Source organism: Somniosus microcephalus, chromosome 8 (assembly GCF_052327205.1).
Source record: "Somniosus microcephalus isolate GS21.2 chromosome 8, FLI_Smic_1.0, whole genome shotgun sequence".
NCBI lineage: Eukaryota > Metazoa > Chordata > Chondrichthyes > Squaliformes > Somniosidae > Somniosus > Somniosus microcephalus.
The window spans coordinates 242,290,121-242,307,683 of NC_140994.1; the positions used below are offsets into that span (position 1 = coordinate 242,290,121).

The 17,563-nt window shown below is 44.8% G+C and overlaps 1 protein-coding gene and 1 long non-coding RNA gene across 2 annotated transcripts in view; both read right to left on the bottom strand.

Moving 5' to 3' along the window:
- The window catches only part of LOC147114213 (E3 ubiquitin/ISG15 ligase TRIM25-like), a 229,947-nt gene that overhangs the window by 112,752 nt on the left and 99,632 nt on the right, over nucleotides 1–17,563 (bottom strand). The window lies entirely within an intron of this gene.
- Nucleotides 1,184–9,040, bottom strand: LOC147114216 (uncharacterized). The gene is made up of 3 exons (XR_015079163.1): nucleotides 8,632–9,040; nucleotides 8,477–8,533; nucleotides 1,184–1,489 (listed from the first exon to the last, which is right to left on the bottom strand). It is a non-coding gene; the product is annotated as an uncharacterized LOC147114216 (long non-coding RNA).

Below are 17,563 nucleotides of genomic sequence, written 5' to 3' on the forward strand. Positions count from 1 at the left end.
TAATTGTAGTAGTTCAATGTGTGTTAGTGTTTTACCTCCTCCGATTTTCATGCAGAAAGTGAAGTAAAACATTCCAAAATCAGTCGGCGCAGACTCCATGGATTTTTAGATTATGAACATATACCCTTATTAAAACCTGGACAGGCTGTTTGGGCGAGGAAGCTGTGGAAAACCACTCAAGCTGGAGGTGGCTGATGTAACCAGGTTGCATTCGTTTGGAACGGACTGTCCTTGGGAACAATGGCCCGAGGGCCCACTCCCAAGTTGTGAATAACGAGGCTGGCGACTCATTGTTTCTGAAGAAGATGAGCTCGTTAAGTTAAATCGGCTGGGAGATCGAAACGAGATTTAAACCATCGAAACCTGGGAGGAGGCCTGGAAACCATTTCCCTGAGGCCATGTCTCCCTTAAAACCACAGACAGCGGTCTGTGTATTGAGGGGGTATATCAGAGAGCTGTTTTGGATAGCTCTCTCTCTCTCGCTCTCTCCTGCCCTCCCCACAATGGAAAGTCAAGAGGAGCTGAGCCTTGCTCTTCCGACCGAGACGGACTTAGACTCAGACTGGGACTTGCATGCCGCAAGGCCAGTATGGAACCAGGTAGCCGAGACCTATGGGAGGAAGCTGCAAGCAAGATCAAGGGCAATCTAGGTGAGCATTGCCAAGTCTGCACACCCACAAGATCACTTAGCTGTGTGAGAGGCTGCCTATATGTTCCTACCAAATCACAGGGGGTTTAGCGTTGGAAGGGTCCTGTCATAGTTTAGTTCACGGGAGGGTGTTTTTAGGCCGTGGTAAGTCAGCACGGCAGGGGCTTGTTGGACAAGTCAGGGTTGTACTGTTTAAACTGTACTTTTGTGTTCACACCGCTCGTACTGTATGCAAGTGGAGTGGTTTTGTCAACCTTTATAAACACTGTGCGGGTGAGCCCAAAAACGCTGTCCGTGTTCTAATCTGTCCTCAGTAATCCCTATTGTCCAGAACTTGTAGTAAGGGGGTTTGCGTGCTCGCTGTGGGCGGGGCGAAACCACTTACAATAATTGGCGATTGCGGCAGGGCCTATAGGAAATTGGCCACCGCAGAAACTGGTTACAAGCTTAAGCGACACATTGCATAGTTGAATCATCATTGCTGGTTATTACACTTCTGAGATATTAATTGAGTGGGAAACAAAATTACGTGTAACGTCCAATTTATTTTTCATAATGTAGCTGCTTTTTTTTACATAATATCAGCAGAAGCTGTGAAAGGATTGTTGGAACTATATTAAGAGAACCATTTCTATTGCAAGTTATCATTCATCTGTTATGTTCATGTGTGAACAGCGTGATGCAATGATTGTGTTAAATCAGAGCAGATACACAAATGTTATATTCCACATATCGAACTCCAAGCTCTTCCTCTCTGTCCTGTGCAGATCATTTATATTTTGCTTGTGCTATTTGTGCATAGATGACAGATGAATCATCTTCCTTTGAAGGAGCCAGGTTCTGTAAGAGAGAAATTAACCATTTATAATAGTGTGATCTATTATTGCATCTCTTTACATCAGATAACAACTTTACAAATTTGTTGCAGATATTAATAATGTAGGTTGTGTGATTTCACCAATAGGAATCGATATACTTACACTATCTGAAGATTGCTTATTGCACTGTGTACCATGTCTGGACCCTATGATAATTGCTAACATCACAATTAAAGGATAACATTGATGGATCGGACTGAAAACAACCTGACAATTATCATACAAATGTCCGCAATTTACTGCAGTTCACTGGTACAGCCAATGGATCAGCAAGACATTGATTGACAGTGAACCCTGTTGACCTCTGTATGACTCAGATCCACACTAAGCCCTGCAGTTACACAGTGAGCCACAGCGATGATCATAAATGAACGAAGCTCCTTACACAACTCTGCAGAGTTTGAGAGTTTCATTGCTGCTGCAGCGTTAGAAAGCAAAGAAATTACAGCACAGCAAGAGGCCAGTTGGCCCATTGTAGCTCGGCTGGTGCTCGCTGGTCAACGGCAGCCCCCTGTTCTAATCCCATTTCCCTGCCTTTTCCACAAATCTTTTATAATCCCCATTTCCAATTTGTGCTAGATTATGTGGTAACCGTGTGTTAATGAAGACACGGAATGCAGGAGTTGGTTTACAGGTGTTTACTGAACAAAGTCTGGAGGTGAACTAAAAGATACAAGTAGTGGCCTAGAAATTCAGTTGCCTTAGCGCCGCTTTTGAGGCGCTAGAGGGACTAGCGCCAGAGTTATGGCCAGTTTAATAATTCCCTGGGGCCCTAAATCGGCGTTGCACCGGTAGCGCTGCGCCGGCACCGATGACGTCATCGGTGTGCGCAGCGTCCCGGTTGCCGTGGTAACCCGCCCGAACTCCGAAATTGAGTTGCGGCCGCCTCGCCCGTGGCAGCCGCAAGCAACGTTCTGTCAGAGGTGCCTTACTCCAGTTTGCGCCGGCGCATTAAAGGCCCCACGGCGGCCGGCCACTTTCCCGCCGGCCGCCTGCCCGCAGCTCCCTCCCCGGACTTCTCCCCCCCCCCCCCCCCACCCCGCCCCCGGAACAGATGCAAGCCCGGCACTTGTCCGAGGTGCCGGGCTCATTTTTAAGCTGATTTGCGTGGGCCGCGGCCGGGTGCAGGCAGCTCCTCCTTAACGGGAGGAGGAGGCCTGCACATCCCCAGCCTGCCGCACCGCATCGGGTGCCGCAGCGCCGGAATTGCGGCGCGAAACGGCAGTTAGCGCCGATGTACCGCCGCAAAGACCCTTCAGTAGCGCCGGCAGCCGTTTGGGTGTGGCACTACTGAATTTTTGGCGCGCGCAGGGGGACTTAGCGCCGGCACTTACTTCCGGCGCTAAAGCCCTGCCTACGCCAGAACCCAATTTCTAGGCTTATACAGGCTTATATAGCCCGAGTGGCCAGTACACAGGGGCTCTTAAAGGTACATACACCACAATTCCTCCCCTTTTAGACAACCAGTACATAACATTTTAAGAAATCATTAATTAACATGTTTACAAGAACAATAATCTACACATTTGCTGCAGTTAATCAATTATAAGTCAGTCTCTCTGGAGGCTTCCTGACTCGGTCCGGATAACGCCTCGGTGGTGTAGTAGTTTTCGGTGGTGTAGTAGGTTCTTTTGGCAAGGTCGATTTGGCTTGAATGCCAGTGTCGGATTCATCTGGTTCCAGTATCACCGGATCGGAGGTAGATACTATGGGTATCTCTACTTCATCATTAGGCGTATAGAGTTGTGGTGTAGGTTGTCCCTTTTTGGATGACTCTATGATCTGGTCAGCATGGTGCCTTATTATGCTTTCTCCAATGTCCACGGTATACATCAGCGGTCCTAGTCGTGTGCAAATAGTTCCAGGCTGCCATTTCTCGGTACGGTAGTCCCGGGCCAAAACTTGTTGACCTATCTGGAAGGTTCTAGTTGGCCTTTCATTCATGCCTTGAAATTGCCAGTTCTCTACGTCCCTTCTGATGTTTGGCTTGATCAAATCCAGCCGGCATCTTAGTCTTCTATTGAAAAACATCATGGCGGGAGTTTGGTTTGTAACCACATGTGTTGCATTCCTGTATGCAAACAAGAAGTTATCTACCTTATGTTGTAGATTTATGTCTTCATTACCCATGGCCTTTATGGCCTTCTTGAAGGTCTGGACAAACCTTTCAGCTAATCCATTGGTGGCGGGATGGTATGGGCGGACGTGTAGTGCTTAACCCCACTGTTTTTTAAGAACTTTCTGAATTCTTCGGACACAAATTGCGGTCCATTATCAGAACAGATCTGTTCAGGCAGCCCATTCCTGGCAAATATGGTCCTTAATACTGTGATGGTTTTTTCCGTGGTGGTGGAAGACACCTTTATTACCTCCGGCCACTTGGAGTGTGCATCATCCGCGATTAAGAACATTGAGTCCATAAATGGGCCAGCAAAGTCGATGTGTACCCTCTGCCATGGAGATGAGGGCCACTCCCATGGATGTAGAGGGGCTTGTGGTGGGGCGTTTTGGATCTTCTGGCATCCTAGACAGCTCTTGGTCGTTTCTTCGATGTCTCCATCGATACCTGGCCACCACACAAACGCTCTGGCTAGGTTCTTCATTTTCACTCCACCCAGATGCCCCTCATGAAGCTCCTTTAGCTTTATCCTGGAGTTTGGGTGGAATCACCACTCTGGATCCACACATCAAGGTTCCTCGGCACACTGACAGCTGTTCTCCTCTTTGCGAGAATGCTGGCAACAGTGGTTCGCCATGTGCTGGCCATCCCTTCACCGTTAAATCATAGACTCGTGAGAGAGTCGGGTCACTTCTCGTTTCCTTTTCAATGGTAGAATTTGTTACTGGTAGACATTCCACTATGGTTGAGTGGAACATATCCACTGGGTCCACTGTAGGTGCCTCTTCTACCATTGGCAACGGTAGGCGCGATAAACCGTCAGCATTCCCATGCTGTTTTGATCCTTTGTATTCTATGTCATATCGGTATGCCCCTAGGAAAAGGGACCACCTCTGTAGCCTTTGCGCTGTCATAATGGGAATGCCCTTTTTAGGGTTGAATATGGAGACGAGGGGTTGATGGTCAGTCAACAAGGTAAATTTTAGTCCGTGTAGGTAATGGTTGAATTTCTTCACTCCCCATACCAGGCTGAGTGCCTCCCTGTCGATCTGGGCATAGTTACGCTCAGCTGAGTTCAATGAGCGTGACGCAAAAGCTATCGGCCGCTCCGAGCCATCAGGGAATCTATGCGATAATACCGCTCCTACGCCGTAAGGGGATGCATCGCACGCCAGTCTGATTGGCAGTGATGGGTTGTAATGAGCCAACACTTCCTTGGACATGATCAAGCCTTTGCATTTATGGATGGCACGTTTACAGTCTTCGCTCCATTTCCAAATTACTCCCGTTTGTAGCAGTGCATTAAGAGGGTGCAGAACATTTGACAAGTTCGGTAAAAATTTATGATAGTAATTTATCAATCCCAGGAACGACCTTAATTGTGAGACATTTTCAGGTGCTGGGGCTTTTATGACCGCTTCAATTTTTTCAGGTGACTTATGCAACCCTTCTTCGTTAATTATATGGCCACAATATGATATTTGTTTTTGGAAAACTTCGCACTTGGGCCGATTTGCTCGTAGGCCCCGTTCTTTCAGCCTAGTGAGCACCTGCTCTAAATTGGCAAGGTGCTCGTTGTCGTTTTCTCCTGTTACAAGGATGTCGTCTAGGTAGCATTGAGTCCCCGGAATCCCTTGCAGGACTTGCTCCATAGCTCTTTGCCAGATAGCTGGAGCTGATGCTACTCCGAAAACCAGTCGATTATACTGGTACAGGCCTTTGTGTGTGTTTATCGTGAGATACTTTTAGAGGCCTCCTCAACCTCCATCTGTAGATATGCCTGTGCCAAGTCAATTTTGGTGAAACGTTTCCCTCCGGATAATGAGGCGAAAATATCTTCTATCCTCGGAAGAGGATACTGTACCGTGTGAAGTACCGGGTTTACAGTCACCTTGAAGTCCCCACAGATGCGAATTTTTCTCTGTTCTTCAGATTTATCATTATTCAACGTTTTCTTCATGACCGGGATGATGGGTATTGCCCACTCACTCCAATTTATCTTGGATAACACGCCTGCTTTTTCCAAATTCTCCAGCTCTGCCTCGACTGCTGGATGAATTGCGTATGGCACCGGCCTTGCCTTAAAAAACTTGGGAATTGCCGCATCTTCCACTTTTATTGAGGCGGTGACGCCTTTCAAGGTTCCTAGTTCCTGATGAAACACTTCTTTGGCGTTGGCCAAGATGTCTTTTAATCGTTCAGGTATGACGTCATCATCATTTTTTTTCTTACTGGTCACCGTCAGTGCCTGAATGGAGTGCCAGTCTAAACGTATCTTCCTGATCCATTCACGTCCCAACAGCGATGGACCACCATCTTGCAGAACCTATAAATACAACTTCTGTATTTCCTTGCCTTTGTATACAACAGGCACACATATTTTTCCTCTGGGGTATACTTTCTGCCCCGTATATGTCTTCAAGATAATGGATGTGTCTTTCAAAGGTATATGCGGAAATAGCCGCTCGTAATCCCGTCGACTTATGACGGTCAGAGCTGATCCTGTATCTAGCTCCATTTTAACTGGGGACCCCGCTACCGTGAGGGTAACCCAAATGGTCTGGTAATCTTCTTTGGCAATTACATTATGTAATTTGAGACAGCTTAGTCTCTTGTTTCTGGAGTCGCTATCACTCTTCTGGTCTTCGGAGCTACTGTCCGTCATCATTTGTGCCTTTCTGTACTTTTCCTTATTGATTTTTTTTCTGTCAGTGGATTTTTTGTTTCCAGATCGGCATACACGTGCAATATGTCCCATCTTTCCGCATTGCCTGCATGCTTTGTCCTTGAACCAGCAGTCCCTCTGGTCATGGGTGGATCTGCCGCAGCGATAACATCTCTCGAAACCCCGTGTCATTTCTTGGGTGCCGAAGTCCTGTGGCTTTTGCTGTATCTCTGCAGCTCCTCTTGCTGCTGCTTCATATGATACAGCCGCACTGAAAGCCTTATCCAGTGTCAAATCTTTCTCAGAAAGTAGCCTTTTTTGTGTTCCTTCACTTAGGAGACCGCAGATGAATTTGTCTCGTAGAGAATCTGCCAGTCCTGCCCCGAATTGGCAGTGCTTTGACAGCTTTCTTAATTCGGTGAGGTAATCAGCGTTACTTTCATTCTTGTGCTGATTCCTCCTGAAGAATTTGAATCATTCCGCTATCAGCAGCGGTGTTGGGTTTAAGTGCTCCTGTAGGGTATCAACAATCTCCTTAAAATTCTTGTCCATCGGTTTGGCTGGAGTGATTAAGTTTCATAACAGCCCGTATGTCCTTGCGCCCATCAGATTTAGAAGTACCGATGCCTTTTTATCATCCTCTACTTCATTCGCTGTGCAATATACCTCCACTCTTTCCACGTATGTGGTCCAATCCTCCATATCACTATCGAAAGCAGTAATATTGCCAGTCTTAGGCATCCTGAAAATTAAAAATGGCGCCTCCCGCGCTTTCCTTTCTTCCCTGCTGAGAAAAAAAAAATGCCGCCTCCCGCGCTTTCCCACCGCTGCCGCTGCTGACAACGCTGTTCTCCGCGGTTTTTATTTACACAGATATTTTTAATAGTTGGAGACTCGTTCCCGCCGGACTCTCTAGGACTTTTCCCTCCCTCTGCTTGGTCCGAACGCCGACCTGCTTTGCAGCGCCGGCCGTCTCCCGAGTGCTCCACCCTCCGTCTCTGTTTGCATCCGCCTTCCAACTCGCTGCTTGGCCCCGCTGCAGAGCCACCCGATCGAGCCTCAGCCCGCCGCCCAGGAAGGATTAGTGCAGTCCCTGCCACCAGCCCGGCTAGCTGGTGAAACCACAGTTTTTTTTTTTCTTCGACCTTCGTCTGAGGAATCGATCTCCTTGAAGTGCTGCCGAATTGCAGGTAAGTCCATTTCCAATTCGTCGCCACTGTTCTTTCCGTGTGTTAATGAAGACACGGAATGCAGGAGTTGGTTTACAGGTGTTTACTGAACAAAGTCTGGAGGTGAACTAAAAGATACAAGACACTATACAGGCTTATATAGCCCAAGTGGCCACTACCGGCATTACAGTACACAGGGGCTCTTAAAGGTACATACACCACAGATTAGATGTCGGGCTTGATAGTCCTGATAGCCCGGGGACTGCACAGGTGGAGCAGACTCAAAGTGGGTTGTGCCTGTCCAGACCTCAGAGTGCCTGAATAAGAACATAAGAGCATAAGGAATAGGAGCAGGAGGAGGCCATTTGGCCCTTCGAGCCTGCTCCACTTCTTCTTGAAGCAATTTTATACTTCAGAGAGCAGTAAGCATTAACTACTTAGTCTGGATTAGAGACCCATTTAATCCACAAGGCAGGTGCCTTTCCCTGAAGAACATTATTAAACCCAATTATCTAGAGTTCCCTGGTGCTAGCCTACAAATTATAAGATTTATTGGATTCACTTTCACAACATGGTAGCATTGGAACTCCTGGCTTTCTGGTTTTTAGTCCAGTACCGCAGTCACCACAATACTGTGTCTTACTGTTGAGGTACATTAATATTTGTTGTTCCTAGTTCTACAGTCTCAGAGCAGTTCCTACTAGGAACAGACCTGCAGCACAATACTTTCTCTAAATCAACATTATTGGCAATTTCACTCACAGAGGGCACAAGATGTATGTGTGTGGCAAATGGAAAAATGGCCCAATGGTGCCCTTCTGAGGTTGGCGACGGGACACTTTGACGGGGCAGAGTATGAGGAGCTTTACCCGAGGAGTGCTTGATGCTGACATGAGATGCCTTAATGTAATACGTTTTATTACCCAGCACTAACATTCCTCACCTTGATGAACACAAAATTAAAAAATAAATAATAAAACTGTCAGTTTTCACTACCTGGTGCTTTTTCCTGAAAAGCGATAGATCCGTAATGAATATCTTCTCTTTCTGTGTCTGCAGAGAATAAGATGGAAATAAAGAATTTGCATCTATATATATATATATATATATATAACGAGCCTGAACATATCCCAAAACAAGTAATGAATTACTTTTAAAGTGGAATATTGTTGTCAGGTAAACAAGCACTATTCAAGGTCCCAAAGCAGGAAATGAGGAAACAACCAGTTAATCTCTCGTGGGCTGCTGGTTGAGGGAAGAATTTTTGTCAGGACCACTTCCTGCTCTCCTTCAAATGATACGATGGAATCTTTAACATTCACCGAAACAGTTCGCAACTGAACGTCAACACTTGCAAAACTGCAGTCCTCCCCCTGAAGTGTCGGTCTAGAGTACATGCTCAAAGTCTGTAATGGGGCTTGAACCCACAACTTTCTGTCTCCGAAGTGACGGTGCTGCCAAGTTGACTCATAAATTGGAGCATCAACACCGTAGATTGGTGCAGATTTACTAAACAATGTAAATTAAAAACATAGCTCGCTGATCATAATATCTTTTCCAATTTTAATCGCTTTATTCTCTTTTCTCCCACCTCTCCTGACTCTCACTAGGTTCTGGTTCCACAAGTACTGACAGTCCTCCAGTAAATAACTCAAATATTGATTCTTCATCTGTGAGTCTGGATATGAAGTGTTGGGAAGCTATATGATCATGTGGAGTCTCAAAATCAAGCGTGATCCTGACAACTGCACTTGTTGCTACTTGTTTACTTTGCTTTAGTGATTCATATTATTTCTAAACAGCCATTCCTATTGCAAACTTGTAATCTACACAATGACTAAAATGACTGAATAAATAGGCTGCTGTATTTTGCTTGAAGTTTTTTATCGTACACCAGCTATTTTACTAACGATTGTTAAAATATCTCAGAATTTATCATTGCCGCTCTGAAGAGCTTCCGAGCCAAAGTATTAAACTAGAACCAACATTTTAACTCAATGAAATCTGACAGTTTTGATGTTAACAATACCTCCACTGATAGAGCCACATAATATGATTCATCTACTTACCGTCTTCTTTTGCCTTTCTACTGATAGCTGCATATTCAGCAAATCTACTTGTCTCAGGCACCGGCGTCTCGTTATCTCCTGGGAAAAAATATTTTTTCTGATTAATACATTAGCATAGTCTGATTTTCAAAAAGCTGTATCAGGTATTTATACAAAAACTGCTCCATTGCTAATGAGATATATTCGAATGATCAGGAAAGTGGGATCAGTCCTTCAGAGGAAACATTAATGTCTAAAAAAGATATTCATGGCGTACTGAATCTTTGGCACTAGTTGTCTCGAGTGATTTTAGAAACACGAGAGTATTTGTGACGTGTGTTGGAGGCATCTAATGGTTGTAGGGTGATATCTGAGGAAATGTATGAGCTCTCTTTTAGAGGGGAAGTGTTAAGGACTCAAAATGCAACTATTAATCAGACTGTGAATTGGGAGACACTTCAAACTATAACACGATAAGCGAGATTTAAAGGAGCACAGGCTATTGTTGTGTGTTGTGTTTTATTAATGTTAATGGTTTGAAAGTCTCCAAATGAAGATCAGAATATGTTAAAATGGGCTAAACTGGCTCCTGGTGAAGTAATGCCTCGATTTTACAATTCTCCTCCTTGATTTCAATCCCGCCATGGCCTCGCCCCTCCCTATCTCTGTAATCCCCTCCAGCCCTACAACCCTCCGGGATCTCTGCACTCCTCCAATTCTGGACTCTTGAGCATCCCCAATTATAATCGCTCCACCATTGGCAGCTGTGCCTTCAGCTGCCAAGGCCCTAAGCTCTACAATTCCCTCTCTAATCCTCTCCGCCTCTCTGCCTCACTTTCCTCCTTCAAGACACTCCTTAAATCCTACCACGTTTCTGCCGTATATCTCCTTATGTGGCTCGGTGTCAAATTTTGTTTGCTAACACTCCTGTGAAGTGCCTTGGGACGTTTTACTATGTTAAACGCGCTATATAAATACAAGTTGTTGTTGTTGTAAAATGCCATGCATATAGAATCGTAGAATCATAGAATGGTTACAGCACGGAGGAAGGCCATTCGGCCCGTCGAGCCCGTGTCAGCTCTCTGCAAGAGTCCTTCTGCCAATCCCACTCCCCCGCCCTTTCCCCGTAACCCTGCAAAGTTATATGAAATATGACAAATAATTGAAATCAGATCATGGTATAAAATAATATTGAACTACATTGTAGAACGTTCCAGATTAATTCCCAGTCTTGAGTTCCAAATACTTTCAATGAATGAGCTTCAACAGGTTTTTGGATGGGTAACTGCGACCAGTCTCACCAGCAGTAATCTTACTCCTGGGTGTTGTTTAGGAAGAGCTGATCATTGTGATCTTTGAGTAGTCTATGTCCCACGGCATCCTAGGATCTAAGCTTAAGAAAGTACTCAAATAACAAGAGTCTGTAATGAAGGCCTAACAGTAAAAATGGGAAGTGGTTATGAAGGATAAGAACATGCACTTGCATTCTAAAGTATATTTGGATGTGACACAACATTTCTGTGTTTGAGTGTCTTTTAAGTGTAACTGAAAATTACAAAGCGGATTCATAATAGCCATGAACAAATGGAGCGGAGCACTTGTAGAACTCCTCCTCTGTTATTAGTGTTTAAATATTACCCTGGATTTGCTGCATTTCATTAGCAGTTGAGGAAAGCGGAGATGCATCTTCTATATTTGCTCCTGGTTGCAGAGGTTTCTGTCTTTGATTTCCCAAATCTGTTCATACAGAGCTCACCTATTAAAATGCATTCAGCGTTCCTCATAAATTTCAGGCATTGTAATAAACAAACTCAGTTTTAAAATGGACCATTGCAGATAGGTTTCGTTAAGTATGAAAGACATTGTGACAAGTTATCCAAGATATCTCTATAAACGCTGGATATAGACTTGGTGATACATTGCAGTCCAACGTATTCACTTGTTCTTGAAGGTTGTTGGGTTCAAGCCCCACTCCAGGACATGAGCACATAATCTAGGCTGATACTTCAGTGCAATACTGTGGGAGTGCTACATTGCCAGAGATGAATAGAATATTAAATCGAGACTCTGCGGGTTTGATTTTCATTGGGACGTTGAGGCGGGATTTGAGGCGGGTGGGGGGTTAAAATCATGAAATCGGGGGGCACAAACCCATCCCGCCCTCAACCCGCCTCCGTGCCAGTTTCAAAGGAGGCAGATACCCGACCCGCACTGGGACCCACCTCCCTGAGGTGGGAAGGGGATTAGTGCCAATTAACTGCCTGTTAACAGGTAGTTAACAGGCAGTTTTAAGCCTAATCTCTATTTTTATCCCTGAAGTGTGGGATTCCCGATGGCTCCAAACCACGCCAAGTTAGCGAGGCGGACCGTCGGGCTGAAGTGCTTGGAGGGTTCGAGATGTCAGGTGTTCAGGTGAGTGATGTGTGCATGAGTGCAGAGGTAAGTGTGTTTGGTGTGTGTAAAGTGTTTAAATAAGTTTTACTTACCTTTACTTACCTTTACAGCCTTCCTTCCTTCAGGCCTCAGGAGTCCCTCATCTCACCGGCACAGAAAGCAGAATGTCCGGGAGCTGTCAAAAGTTGCAGCATTCAGCTTTCTGTTCTGGAGAGATCTCTAAATCAGCCTGAGAGGAAGGAATTAACTTAGTGTACAGATTGTCAGTGTTTGCCAGCTTCAAAGAGCTGTCAAATGCTGATATTTCATCTGTCAAAAGCTCTTGACAGATGAAATGTCAATCTGTGATGTCACCTGTTGCTGGGTGGCCCTTAGTTGGCCTGCTGAGACTGCTGGGTGGGCTCAATAAGGTCAATCAAGTGAAAACCACATGGGTTGGCCACAACTCGTTGGAGGTGGGACAACAACCCCAAACGTTGTAGTCCCGCCTCCTACACGCCTCCAGTATCAAAATCCAGCCCTCTGTCTGCCTGAACAGTTGGATGTCAAAGGTCAAAGCTCACAGAATTCTTGCAGTGTCCTGGTCAAAATTTCTCCGCCAACCAACAGCACCAAGAAACAGACTAAGTGATCATTCACCTCATTTGCTGTTGCAGGATCTTCATTAGTTCAATTTGATTGCTATGTTTACCTTGATAAGAACAGTAACTACACTTCAAAAGCAATGTATTGGCTGTGAAGTGCTATAGGACATCGTGAGGACCTGATAGTGTCTTGCTGCTATGTTGGCCTTTATTACAAAAGGATTTGAGTATAAGAGTAAAGACGTCTTACTGCAATTATATAGGGCCTTGGTGAGACCACACCTGGAGTATTGTGTACAGTTTTGCTCTCCTTACCTAAGGAAGGATATACTTGCCATAGAGGGAGTACAACAAAGGTTCACCAGACTGATTCCTGGGATGGGGGGATTGTTCTATGAGGAGAGATTGAGTGGACTAGGCTTATAATCTCTGGAGTTTAGAAGGAGAGGTGATCTCATTGAAACATACAAAATTCTTACAGGGAGGATGTTTCCCCTGGCTGGGGAGTCTAGAACCAGAGGTCACAGTCTCAGAATAAGGGGTCGAACATTTAGGACTGAGATGAGGAGAAATGTCTTCACTCAGAGGGTAGTGAATCTTTGGAATTCTCTACCCCAGAGGGCTGTGGATGCTCAGTCGTTGAGTATATTCAAGCAGTGAGTGCTGGGGGTGAGGTGCATTGAGCAGTGTGTGAAGCTTGTGGTACAGATGGTGGTATGCAGCATTTGTTGAAGCAATCACTTGCCCTTACCACCAATGTGAGCTCGTTAAACTTCCTCCTGCACTGTGTGGAGGTCCTGGGGAGCACAGTGCTACCCGTGATGTGGTGTGCCACCTCCCTCCACATAGCCTGGCAGACTTGTGGTGAGGGCCTCCTGCCAGTTGGGGGGTACAGAACCACCCGCTTTCTCTTTGTGGGCAGCTGTTTGAGGTGAACGGCGAGCACCATTCCTTCACTGCTGATCACACAATCCGGGCCAATATTATTGTATCTACCAATGATTCAGTGTGTTCATAGTGTGGTCTGTGGTGTACAGAAAGCAAGACTTGTATTTATATAGTACCTTTCATGGCCTAAGCATGTCTCAAAGCTAATGAAGTACGTTTTAAATTATAGTCACTGTTGTAATGTAGGAAATGTGGCAGCTGCCCACAAAGTTTCTGTGGCCTTTAGAGCGCAGACTTCCTCATTTCCAGCATCAGTTTGAACAAGGTGCCCTCTACAGGGGATCTGTGGCATCTGTGAACAGGGAAAGCAGCAGGGAGGCTGATCAACCAATCGGATTGAAGAATCCTCATAGATGGCAAAGCAGGAAGTAAAAAACAGGAAATATAAATTACATTTAAATTATTGCACAGAAAGCGGAATAAAGATTGGGCCATACACATCGGATTAAAGGAGAAACTTAAATAGAAAAACACTAAATTATTTTTTTTATAAATCTGCAACATTAATTTTCTCCTGAGGGAAAGAGACTCCAGACTTCTAAAATTAATTTTTCTAGGCCAGACAGGTTTTTCAAGCAGTAAATATGACTTACTCCACTGTTAAAACTCAGTTACTCCTGATTTAACAAGGCTTATGTTTTTCCTCAGTCATTAGTGCAATAACAATGGGTGATTAGCTTAAGTTCACACCATGACAGTGATCTTTGTACAAATTCCATTGGCGAAGATTGCAACAGCGCACCCTGTGGAGGAGCAGGGTATCACTGACAGCAACTTCCGGATTTCCGCCTTTAACTGCGCATGTGTGGAAGCAGAGTTTGCTGTCAAGTTTAACCAGTAATAACGGTGAGCACTGACAGCCTCACCTTTATTAGTGCAGCAAAATCCGGGCCATTCACTTTTATGCATAAAGATTTTAAAAAGTACAGAACAAGCGGTCATTGAGAGAATCAGGTCTCCTCCATTCAGTGCACCATGTACAGGTTGTACTCCCGGGAACATTCTCAAATTTATTTTGTCTCCCTCCCTCTATCTCAAGATGAATAACAAGAGGTAACATTTCCAAGAAAAGGAAACTGAAATTCCTTCAAGGCAATCTGGTGAAAAATTCTAGGATAAATCAATATTATTCAACTCAATTACAATTCACAGATAAAATTCCTACAGTCAGAAAATGAATGGAGCTCTATAGAATATTATAATATATTGGCTTATCCCTGTGCCTTTCAAATCTTTTCATTACCAGATATAACCAACACAAGTGCAAAAAGTATGGAATATGAAGATCATTCAGCCCATCGAACCCATTCTTCCTGTAGACCATGTATAGATGGCTCTATTGTGTAATCCACTTAGTTATTACATGTCCTAAATTATGTTTCGCCTGGTTTCAAATATAACTGAGAAAATATCCAGAACACTTGTAACCTATATTATGCCCAGACCGGCAATGCCTCGATTTTAAAGTTCTCATTGTTGCTTTCAATTCTCTTCATGGCCTTGCTCCTCTCCATTTCTGTAACCTTCTCCAGCCCTGTAACCCTCTGAGATCTCTGCGCTCCCCCAATTCAGGCCCTTGCGCATCCCAGATTTTCATCGCTCCATCCTTCAGCTGGCTAGGCCCTAAGCTCTGGAATTCCTTCACAAACCGCTCTGCTTTTCTACCTATCTCTCCACATTAAGAGGCTCCTTGAAACCTCCCTCTTTGACCAAGCTTTTGGTCACCAGTCCTAATATCTCCTTATGTGCCTCGGTGTTAAATTTTGTTTGAAAACGCTCCTGTTATGTGCCTTGGGACATTTTACTACATTAAAGGTGCTACATCAATGCAGGTTGTTGTTATTTATCTGTGACCAGTTGCAGAGCCTAGATAGGACTCCCATCATTCAGCAGTTCAGGAACTATTGCCTTCCTAGAATATTTGACACATAGAAACACAAACACATCCGTTTATCTAATCCTAATGGATTATATTGTTCAATATTAAACAAGGATATAATTCTTATTACTAATTTTAGAATCAGGTGCCACGTTCACATTATATTACATGTATGAAACCTGAAATTGGCTGCAGCAATTTGCTTATCTTACCTGCAACCTTGCTCCTTCTTAGACACAGCTCCATTGCCCTTCTCCTTCACCCGGCACCTTCCCGTGCAAGCGCAGGAGATGCAACACCTGCCCTTTTACCTCCTCCCTTCCCACTGTCCAGGGCCCCAAACACCCTTTCCAGGTGAAACAGCGATTTACTTGTACTTCTTGCAATTTAATATACTGTATTCGCTGCTCACGATGCGGTCTCCTCTACATTGGGGAGACTAAACGCAGATTAGGCGACCGCTTTGCGGAACAGCTCCGTTCAGTCCGTAAGGGTGACCCTGAGCTTCCGGTCGCCTGTCACTTTAATTCTCCACTTCACTCCCACTCTGATCTCTCTGTCCTCGGCCTGTTACATTGTTCTAATGAAGCTCAACGTAAGCTCGAGGAACAGCACCTCATCTTTCGATTAGACACTTTACTGCCTGCCGGACTCAACATAGAGTTTAACAATTTCAGATAATAATCCCTGCCCCCATTTTTCATGCAGTATGATTTTGTCATTCCCATTTGCAACGTTTTCACAGCATGTTCTTTCAATTCCTTCCTCCCCTCCTAAACCCCACCCCCCTGTCTCTGCACCTGCTTAATATCTGTTACATTTCCAGCTTTTTCCAGTTCTGATGAAGGGTCCCAGACCTGAAATGTTAACCCTGTTTCTTTCTCCATGGATGCTGCCTGGCCTGCTGAGTATTTCCAGCATTTTCTGTTGTTATTTCAGATTTCCAGCATCTGCAGTATTTTCCTATTATATTGGTGAGGAAAGGCAATGGGGATCAGATTGAGAGTGATGGGAAAGTCATACTCACTTTTCCTGTGCAGAGAAAGTCATGAAACCACTTCCTGCATTGCAGCCAGGTTTTGCGGCACATAGAGATTAAGTTGACCTCCTCGGCCACTTGTAGCCACACAGCTTTAGTCTGCTGGGGAGGCTTTTTTCTCCCTGAGGAAGGGAAGAAAACCACCTTATTGGATCTTGCTCCCTCCACCAGAGCTTGGAGGGAGGGCTCATCGAAGCGTGGAGCACACTTTGGCCTACTGGTGGACATAGTCGATCAATGAAGTGCTTACTACAATGGCCATAATGTTTGCCGTCTCCAGAAGAAGCAAGGCTGCTTGCAGGCCTTAAATCCAGCAGCATTGATGAAGTCATCGGAGGCTACTTTCTGGTTCAAAAGACTCATTGGGCCAGGGGTTCCCACAGGCTGGAAATCAATTGCCCAATTAGGAGAAAATGGCACTTTTTCCCCACTTCACTTCGGAGTCGGGGTCATGACACAAATGCCACCTGACATGCCCCAGCATGCCCACTGGCAAAATCCAGCCCTGTGACTCTATGATTTCACTTGTGGGGGAAACCAAGACTATGGGCCATCAATATAAGTTAGTCACCAATAAATCCAATGGGGAATTCAGGGGGCACTTCTTTACCCGAAGAGTGGGAAGAATGTGGAGTAGTTGAGGCGACCATCATGGATGCATTTAAGGGAAAGCGTGATAAGCACATGTGGGAGAAAGCAATAGACGGATTTGTTGCTAGGGTGAGATGAAGAGGGGTGGGAGGAGGCTCGTGTGGAGCAGAAACCCCGGCATAGACCAGTTGGGCCAAATGGCCTGTTTCTGTGCAGTAGATTCTATGGCCAGGATTTTCCTTACCTCGACTGTAATGTTCATAAATTAATAAATGTTTTTATTATGAAGAGCTAGCTTGTGCTAGTCACTTTATTCATACCATGTGGACTTGTATACAGCATCCATCTTGACTGTTGCCTTGTGGGTAGCCCACTCTTATATGCATACAGCTCCACCTAGTGTACCATTCTAGAATGACATGTTACTGATCATTACATCCCCCTTCCTTTGAGGTTAAACAAAATCAATATCAACCAACTTTCAAGAAAAAAATAAAGATGATATCAGTAACACTTTTGTTAGTGCTCTATAAACATAAACATTTTTTTTTCTTTTAACATCTTCACAACAGTCAACACATCTTCAAAGCTTTACTTTAT